Raw genomic sequence first — 7,694 nt, forward strand, 5'->3', positions numbered from 1 at the left:
TTTGTGGGGTATTAACCTCATTAGGTTTCTGTAATATAAATTAATAAATAAATATTATATATATATAAAAATTATAAATAAGAAAAATTAAAAAGAGAAAAAAAATCTTATAAGTAAATAAAATAAAATTATTAATTTTTATATTATATCTTAAGACTTATTTATTATCTAGTTTATTTATTATTTTAAGTAGTAATAATAAAACTTAAGATTATTTATTATATTATTTATTATTATTATTTTAACTTAAATAATTAAGATATATAAAGTTTATAATTATTAATTATTTAATTCTAATTAAACTAATTATAAGAATACTATTATCTCATGATTAAGATACTTAAAAAAAGAAAGATAATTATTATAACTAAAAGTATTAATTAATATTAAACTTAGTAAGTAGATATAAGGATCTAGTAAATAACTAATAAACTAATATTAAACTAATAAATATTTACTAAAGTATAATAGATTATAAGAATTACTAGAAGAAGACTTAAGTAATTTATTTTAAATTATATTATTCTTATCTTTATATAAAAAGTTCCTCCTGCCTTTATAGAGATATCTATTAATAAGTAGGGGACTAGCTGTCTAAATAATGTCTACTCCCAAACCTCCTAATATTGGCCTAGCCGCTTATATTACTCTTATAAATATTCCTAGAGTATATATAAAGTATATTAATATAAAGAATATATAAGAATACTTATTTACCTGTATTTATATTTTAATTAATTATATTTAATAATAATTTTAAGTCCGAGTATATATTTTATCTAGTTTCTATTTATTTATACTTAATCTAAGTATTAAGTATATATATTTAATATATCTTATTTCTCTTCTTACTTATTAGTTATCTTCAGGCTAACAGGTCACCTTATTAAATAATATAATTAATATAATTATTATGGTCTCAGGTTTATCTAACCTATTATTAATAGCTAATAAGAAGATCACAGGATATTCTTTATCTTAAATAACCTAAGCCACTAATACTAGTATCACAGAAGCATGAAGAGATCCTAGGGTCTTGACAGTTTCTTTTAATTATTTATAAATATTCTAGACTTAAGAGAATTCAATAAAATCTTAAATATTAACTTAATAAATAAAATTATTAAAATAAAATATAAATATAAAGCTAAGTATAACTATAATAATTATTCTATTAAATTTATAAATTTAGATTATATATTCTATAATAAGCTTTATTTTTAAATATTAAAATTTATTAAACTGAAATTTTTTTGAATATTTTTAAAAATCCTTTCATTATTCAATAATGTATTTCTTTAATAAGTAATTAATTATATAAGTAGATTTTATACTTAATAAATTATAAGAGATTTAGATTAATAAAAGTAATATAATTTATTAAATAAAATTTTAAAATTTCAAACTTATTTTAAAGATATTATTTTATTTTAAATAATAAGTATAAAATCAATATATTTACTTATAGTATTATTAGATTTTATATTTTATATATAATTCATACTTTAGAAGATATAATACTAGTATTATTATATAAAAAAAGCAAGAAATATACTAAAAATTAGTATAATAATAACTTTAATAATAACTTTAATAAAACTAATAAAATAAATATAAAAAGAATATAAAAAGAATATAAAAACATAATATAATTAATTATTAAAATAAATTATATTATAATATCAGAGATAAGAAAAAATAAGTTTCTTAATTATTATAATTATTAATATAAAAACTTACTTTCTTAATAAGAATAATACTAAATACAAGAGATATAAAATTATAAAAATAAGTAATTTAATATATTTATATATTAGATAAAAATTAGAAGACCTTGAATTAATAAATATATTATTATAATTATTAATAATAATAAAAATAGCAAGAAAGATAAAGATAATATCTTATTCTTGATTTATAGACTAATAAAATAATATAATATAGGCTAGTCCTAATTAGGGGGCTGTCAAGACCCTAGGATCCCTTCATACTTCTGTTATACTAGTATTAGTAGCTTAAATTATAAAGAACACCCTGCAATCTTCTTATTAATTATTAATGATAATTTAAATAAATCTAAGGCCTCACACAATGACTATATTAATTATATTATTTAATAAGATAATGTAATAATCTAATAATAATTAATAAATAAGAAGCGAAGTAAGATGTATTAAGTATATATACTTAATACTTAAGTTAAATATAATTAATTAAACTATAAATATAAGTAGATAAGTATTCTTATATATTTTTTATATTTATATACTTTATATATACTTTAGAGATATTTATAAGAATAAAAGCTAGTAAAATAAGATCTTAATATAATTACTTTCTAATTACTTCCTAGAATATATTAAAAATAGATAATTAGATTATATAATTATCTAGTTTATTTTATATAAGAATCCTAATTCTTTCTTAACTAATTAGTATTAGACTTTTACTTAACTATGCTATCTTTATAAGATATCAATTTTATTAAATTTTTATAATATTACTCTCTTTTCTTTTAGTATTTTATTCTTAAAACTTATTTTCTTCTTTAATTATTATAATTTTTAGATTTACTAATCCTTTTTCTTTTACTAATATTATTATACTAGTAAATAATAAGACTTAAAAGTATAATTATCTTTATTAATATAATAAGGTCTTATTATCTAATATTATTATAAATATTTCTTATAAGTTTTATTCTGCTTATAATATTAATTATATTATAAAATTTAAAAACTAAAATTATATAAAATATACTTATTATAATTATAAATATAAGTATTACTTTTATAATAATAAGAACTAATATAATCTTAAAAAAAATTATTAAAAAATTAATAATAATTTATTCAAGACTCTGGTTAAGTAAACTTAAATTTTTATAAAAATTATTTATTTATATAAATATTTATAATACTAGAAAAATAAATAAGAATAAATATTAACTTATAACTCTATTATTCTTCAGACTTTAAATAAAAAGAATTTATTAAGTATTAAGAATCTTTAAGAACCAGATTATCTAGTTAATACTTAAGATAATACTTAACTTATTATAATATTAATATTTCTAGTTTATTTTAGATAATAAATAATCCTTCTTTCTAGATAAATATTAATTTTTTTATTAATAATATTATTAAATTAGCTAGTAATAATTTATTAAATTTTTGATAAATTCTTATATATTCTTTAAGATATTATAATCTTTTTATTTAATTAAGTAAAGTAATTTTCTACTAACTTATTTATTTATTAAAATTTTCTTAATTTTATATTCTTATTTAATACTTTTATTAACTTTTATATTTATTATAATTTAGCTTTTTTTTAATATTAATTTTAATAATAAAATATAAAAGACTAGGTATATATAATATATTAAATCTAGTAATTTTAATTAATAATTAATTATTTCTATTTTTTTTTAAATAATAAATAATCTTAGTTTTTAATAATTAAGTTTCTAACTTAATTATTTAATCTTAATATTCTTATAAAATAAGAATATTTTTTTCTTTTTTTTAAAAATAAATCTCTTCTTATAATATTTATTATAGTATATTATTATTTTTATACTTATAAAGTTAATATTTCTTACTAATTATTAATATAATATTTTAAGTATTTTTATTATTTCTTTTACTTATTTTAATATAATTTTCTTATTTCTTAATTTATTATATATCTTTAAATAATATTTATAATTTATATAGAATAATATTTTATATATAGTTATATATATTATATTATTATATATAAATTATATTATTAATAAATATTATTCCTAATTATTTTAATTATAATTAATATAATATTATAAATATTATTTAATAATCTAGTTAGTTTTCTCTGTCTGGTTATTTACTTATAAATAATAATATATTATTAAGTAATAATTAATTCTTATAATATCTATTAATAATTTCTAAAATTTTAATATAAAGAGCTTATCTTTATTTAATATAATTTTTTATAATATTTTATAATTAGTAATAAGATAATATAATAATATATAAGCTATATCTTATACTATTATTATACTTTTTATTAATATAAGCTAGATATATTTTATTAATTTATTTATAATAATAGTAATTATATCTTATTCTTAAGATTCTAGTAATAATCTAATAAAGTTTATTATAATTTATTCTTATAATTACTTTAATATATCTAATAATTATATCTTTTTATAAAATTAGTATCTTACAGGCTTATTTTATATATAAATATTATAATTTTAAATATAATTTTATATAATTTTTTATATATTAGATTAATAATAATTCTAAGTAATTTATTTTTATATTTTCATGATTATAAAATATTCTTAAAATAATTTATTATAATACTTTTTAATAATCTCTTATCTTATATAATAAGATATATAAATAAGTTTATATATATAAACTAATTTATCTTTATTTATAATTAATTTATTATTATTTATTAAGTTATTTAATATTTCATAGATTATTTTATTTTTTTTTATTTTATAAATTAGTTTATTTAATAAATTATTCTTAATCTTTATAGTTCTTACTAGCTATTAATAATTATATATTAATAATTTATTCTTATATTATTTAAGAATTATAAGTTTAATAATTTTAATTATTAGCTTATAATCTAGTTATTAACTTAGTATATTAGCTTAGCTATTTTTATTACTCTTATAATATTAGATTCTAAAATTATATTATAATAATATTTTTAATTATCTTACTTATCTTTATATTAATTTTTTAATTATTATAAAAAAGATAAGATTCTTATAGTTTATTTTAATAATAACTTATTATTTTATTTTTTTAAGATAGATTTTTTATATTTTAAATATAATAATAATTACTAGTAATTTCTTATTATAAATATTATAATTTAGTTTTACTTAGATTAGTTTTCTTAAATAAAATATAATTAGTTTTAACTTATTATTATCTTCTAGTTAAGTTATTCTTATCTTAATAATATAATCTAAAATATTTATCTTAATTATTATCTCTTTTTTTAGATTATATTATATTAAGACTAGTATAATAATAAGTTAGTATTTAATATCTTTAAATATCTTTTAATAATTATTTATTTAGTTAAAGTTCTATCTTTTTTAATTAGATTAAAAAATAATTTTAATTTATATATATAATAATAAATAAATCTTTAATAATAGTTTATTAATTTTATAAATTATTATAAATTCTTAAGATTTTTTAATTATAATTAATTTTTAATTATCTAAATCTTATTCTTATTAATATAGATTTCTTTTATAAATATTTAATATTCTAAAAAGTTTATTTTTATAATATAAAATTTATACTTCTTTAATTTATATTATAGCTTAATAATTTATAGCTTTTATAATACTTATTTAATATATATCTTATACTTAGCCAGATTCTTGAAGAAAATAAGAATATTATTAAGATATATAATAATAAATATATCTAGTAATTCATTTAGTACTTTATTAATAAATTTTTAGAATAAAACTAGTATATTAATAAGATTAAATAATATAATTAAATATTTATAATAACTATATTTTAATCTAAATATTATTTTCTATTTATTTTCTTTAGTAATATATAATTTATTATATATATTTATAATATTAAGTTTTATAAAGATCTTGACTCTCTTAAGCTTATCTTATATTTTTATAATTAATAATAATATATATTTATTCTTAATTATAACTTAATTAAGTAGTTTATAATTTATATATAAATATAAGCTTTTATTTTTTTTTAATATAAATAAAATATTATATTTTACTAGTAATTTTAATACTTAAATTATTTATTTTATTAGTTATTTCTTAATATATACTTATAATATTTATAATTTTTTTTCTAATATTAGATAAATTTTTTTATATATTATTTATTTTTCTTTTTTAATTAGAATTATATAATTATATATCTTATATTCTAGTAATTTAAATTTCTTAAATTACTTAAATAACTCTTTAAATCTTTTATAATCTTATAATATAATAATTTATTTAATTATTATTAATACTTGTATTTTAATATTATTAATATTAAATTTCTTACTTATAAATCTTTTAGTAACTTTTTCTAATATTATAATTTTATAATAATTTATTACTATATCTAGTACTTACTCTAATAATATTATTATTTAATCTTAATAACTTAGCTTTATTATTACTAATACTTATATTATATAATTATTATTAAGTTTATTTTTAAATCTCTTAACTAATACTTAAATCTCTTATTTTTAAGTATATTATTAAGACTTAAATATCTTTATTATTTATTCTTATTTTAAGTAATTATAATTTATAAATTAAAAATTACTTATTTTTTAATTAATTTTTATATTATAATCCCTAAGTTATAAGATCTCTAATATTATATTATATTATTTAATTATATTATATTAAAATTTATTTATTTAAAATAATAAATATAATTATAAGAGTTAGTCCTGATTTAATTATAAGATAATTTCCTAAGTTTTTATTATTTAATCTTATAATAAGTTCTAGATTAGTCTTTCTAATATCTTTTATATCTAGTTTTTATTAGAATTAAGAGTTTATAAAGTTATCTATTACTTTAAAGTTAAGTATTACTTTAGTTACTTATTTATATACTTATATAATAAACTTAATATAGATTTTTTATTCTATTATTATAATCTATTTATTATTTTACTAATTTAATACTTACTTATATAATAATAATTATAATAAGTAAGTACTAATAAACTTATTATTATAATATATTTTATACTTATTATTATAATATTATATCTATATTATATATTTATAATATAAATAATATAGATAACTTTTATAAGAATATTATAAATCTTAATATAAGTATATTATTTCTTATTTATTTATATTTTTTAATATTTTTAATAAGTATCCTGATACTACTTTTTCTATATTATATAATTAATAATATTTATTATAATATATTATTTATAATAGTTTCTTATATTATAAGTATATTCTAAAATAAATATATAAGTATTATTTATAGTTATAATATTTATATAAATTAGAATATTATTTATACTTAAGTTTTATAAGTTTATTATAATACTAGGTATTATTTTTTAATATTATATATATTATATTTCTAAATAGTATTTATACTTCTATTAATATATTTCTTATAATTTATTAATTTTCTTCTAGTATTCTAGATTTTAGTAAATATATTTTTTAATCTTATTATAAATACTTATTTTAATAGCTTTATTAAGCTCTTTAATTTTATTAATTATAATTAATTACTTTCTTAGCTTGATTAATACTTATATAATATCTTATATATTAGCTTCTTTATAATATTTTTTTATAGTTTTCTCTAGTTCTAGAAGATTTTAAAATATATTTATTTTTAAACTTAATTTTAGACCTCTTACTTAAGTATTAAATTCTTTATTAAGTAAATTTATATTATTTTAGATTATACTAAGAAATTTATTCTTTTTAACTAGCTTATTTATATTAATAACTTTATTAGACTTATCTATTCTTATATAAAATTTATTATTTTTATTATTAGATTTTATTATCTTATTTTTTTTATTAAAATAGCTTTAATTTTTATATTATAATTATTATTATTACTTTACTAATAATTACTTAGATTTATAAGTTTATTTAACTAATTAATTTTATAAATTATATATAATTT

The sequence above is a fragment of the Aspergillus campestris genome (assembly GCF_002847485.1).
Source record: "Aspergillus campestris IBT 28561 chromosome Unknown P168scaffold_7, whole genome shotgun sequence".
Lineage (NCBI taxonomy): Eukaryota > Fungi > Ascomycota > Eurotiomycetes > Eurotiales > Aspergillaceae > Aspergillus > Aspergillus campestris.